This window comes from Sapajus apella, unplaced genomic scaffold (assembly GCF_009761245.1).
Source record: "Sapajus apella isolate SASKATOON/1434 unplaced genomic scaffold, GSC_monkey_1.0 scaffold6, whole genome shotgun sequence".
In the NCBI taxonomy this organism is placed as follows: domain Eukaryota; kingdom Metazoa; phylum Chordata; class Mammalia; order Primates; family Cebidae; genus Sapajus; species Sapajus apella.
In genome coordinates this window covers 23079135-23082560 of record NW_022436946.1, presented here as the reverse complement: position 1 = coordinate 23082560, position 3426 = coordinate 23079135, and the positions used below count along the sequence as shown (strand labels likewise).

Genomic DNA, 3426 nt, shown 5'->3' with positions numbered 1-3426 from the left:
ACTTTTTTAATCAATACAGAATAAATATTAACAGCATTCGTGAGCCACTGTTGAGACCCAACAAAATGTAGGAATCAAGCATGATGTAAGAAATAATTATCCAGATAAAAAGATGGTGTATTCGCGGATGATAAGACTGTCTTTGTAAATTGGTGAATATCAATTAGTCCCATCCTCACAGCTCACCTTCAAACCACAGGGCTTGTTTCTGGCTATGTCAAAGGACCATCCTCTGAGGAAAGCAGAGGAGAGAAACTACATTATCCTTACAGTGAAACGCAAAACAACCGCAGAAAAACTCCACTGGTAAACACTCTGCAACAGGCAGCTAAGTGATCAGCAAGATGAAGAGCGACGTCGGCAGCTGAGAGAGAGAGCTCGTCAGCTAATAGCAGAAGCTCAATCTGGAGTGAAGATGTCAGAACTTCCCAGCTATGTTGAAATGGCTGCAGAAAAGTTGAAAGAAAGGTCAAAGGCATCTGGAGATGAAAATGATAATATTGAGATAGATACTAACGAGGAGATTCCTGAAGGCTTTGTTGTAGGAGGTGGAGATGAACTTACTAACTTAGAAAATGACCTTGATACTCCCGAACAAGTTGGTGGACTTGAAGCTGAAGAAGCTCCTAGAAGTTCAGCCACAGGTGGCAAATTCATCCTCCAGTGCTGCCCAGAAAGCTGTAACTGAGAGCTCAGAGCAGGACATTAAGAATGGCACAGAAGATCTCCGGATTGAACGATTACAAAAAACAACAGAACGTTTTAAAAATCCTGTTGTGTTCAGCAAAGATTCTACAGTCAGAAAAACTCAACTTCAGTCTTTCAGCCAATATATTGAGAATAGACCAGAGATGAAAAGGCAGAGATCAATACAGGAAGATACAAAGAAAGGAAATGAGGAGAAGGCAGCGATAACTGAAACTCAGCGATAATTGACACGTGCCACGCTGGTGGAGAAGTGCCTTCGCTATCTCATGGACACAGGAAGGAACACAGAAGAAGCAGCTATGATGCAGGAATGGTTTATGTTAGCTAATAAGAAAAATGCCTTAATAAGGAGAATGAATAAGCTCTCTCTTCTGGAAAAAGAACATGATTTAGAATGACGGTATGAGCTGCTCAACTGGGAATTGCGAGCAATGCTAGCCATTGAAGACTGGCAGAAGACCGAGGCCCAGAAGCGACGCGAGCAGCTTCTGCTAGATGAATTGGTGGCCCTGGTGAACAAGTGCGATGCGTTCCTCAGGGACCTCGACGCACAGGGTTTTCTTATTTCTCTTTTTTTTGAGACAGTCTCACTCTGTTACCCAGACTGGAGTGCAATGGCGCCATCTCGGCTCACTGCAACCTCTGCCTCCTGGGTTCAAGTGATTCTCCTGCCTCAGCCTCCTGAGTAGCTGGAACTACAGGCGTGTGCCTAATTTTTGTATTTTCAGTATAGACCGGATTTTACCATGTTGGCCAGGCTGGTCTTGAACTTCTGACCTCAAGTGATCCCCCTTCCTCAGTCTCCCAAAGTGCTGGGATTACAGGCATGCTGGATGCTCTCAGGGTCTTTACTTTAATGTCCAGTATCATCTCCATTCACAGCCAAACAGATGTGACTCCAAAGGGAGTTAAGTGCCAAATTAATGTGATTGACAGATACAAACTTCACTCAGAAAGCCCCCTCTGATAAAATTTCTGGGCTCTACTATTGGATGCTCCTGAGTTCCTTCTGCCCATGTACTTCTGGATGGAACCTTCTCAATCAACTGGCCAGTCAGGTCTAAATTCCAGAAATAGGCACGGCTTAGACTCATGCTTGAATCTGTGATAAATTTGAATTTAATACATATGTGCATCTTCATCCATTCCCCTGTCATCCACATTAGGCATTTCTCCTAATGTTACCCCTCCCCAATCTCCCAACACCCTGCTATGCTGCCCCTAGCAACCCTACCCTCCAACAGGCCCTGGTGTGTGATGTTCCCCTCACAGTGTCCATGTGTTCTCATTGTTCAACATCCACTTATGAGTGAGAACATGCAGTGTGTGGTTTTCTGTTCTTGTGTAAGTTTGCTAAGAATGATGGATGCAGCAAATCACCATGGCATGTGTATACCTATGTAACAATCCTGCATGATCTGCACATGTACCCCAGAACTTAAAGTATAACCAAAAAAGTATGTGCATCTTATTCATCCAAAGATCCCCTACAGGTAGCACAGAGCCTCACATGTAGAAAACTAATAAAAAATAAGCATTTACTGAATATTGCAGTCTTAAGTAATATTTTATTTAATCCTCATAGAAATTCTACGAGATAGATACCATTATTATTGCTACTTTATAGATTAGTATACTGAGTTATGAAAGGGTTAATTCATGTGTACAAGTTCACAAAGATAGTAAGTGGTGGTACTGGGTTTTGAACCCAGGCAGTCTAACTGCTGAGCTTGTGGGCTTACTCACCCACCACATGTACTGCCTTCCTACCCTCCACACAGAAGCAGCTCAAGAAATGTTTTGAAAAAATGACTGTAACTGCCTCTTGAAAAGTAAATACATTGATTCTTGACTTTCCCCTAGGGATATACATTAAACACAGTGGCATCCACAAAAGAAACAGCCGTGTATTTGACGATAATTTTTATGCCCCTTGGCCATCAAGAGCTCTTCTGTTTCAGTCCTAAAGAGAGTTTAGATATTGGGTTCTTAGGGGTGACTTGAAGCTCAGAATGACTGAAACATTCCAGGAATCTGAACATTTTTCCATTTCTTTTGGAGTGAGTAGTTTGAGCACTTATGCAGTCCTTGTTAGAAAACCTTTTCAACATTTTGTTTCTTCCATCCTTCCCTGCATCCTATTTCCCAGCAAGGCCTTTAAACCTCCACTGGCCAATACCCAGAGATGCCCTGCTGCATAACAACCCATGCTTTTCACCGTTCCCTGCCTTTTCTCCACACTGCTTCTCCTGTATCTAACCACTGGCTCACCACGGGCTCCAGACAGCATGCTATTCCAGCTCTATCCCATCTTGGAAATATGTAAAGGAGATAAAATTACACGAGGATTGTAATTTATGAGAACATAACGTAATGAGCCCTAATGAGTGTTTGGTTTAAACAATGTTGGTAAATAAATAAGACAATGCTGAATTCAAAAGAATTAACCATGGACTTTTAGGATTTTGAGACCTAGAGAGGATTATAGAAGTTTTAGGAGATAGCAAGGGGAGAGATGCCAGATGCAGGTGATGGGGAGGAAGGCAGCAAATCACACTGCCACGTGTGTACCTATGCAACAATCTTGCATGTTCTTCACATGTACCCCAAAACCTACAATGCAATAAAATAAATGGGGGGAAAATAAGAAGTTTTAGGATAAGATGTCTAATGGAATCCCAAAAGAATAACAACTATTTTGAGATGTATTATTATTCT

At 42.1% G+C, this 3426-nt stretch overlaps 1 pseudogene; it reads left to right on the top strand.

Annotated features, from left to right (window-relative positions):
- The first annotated feature begins 318 nt into the window (after positions 1–318).
- Positions 319–2675, top strand: LOC116548991 (annotated as a pseudogene).
- The last annotated feature ends 751 nt before the right edge of the window (positions 2676–3426 follow it).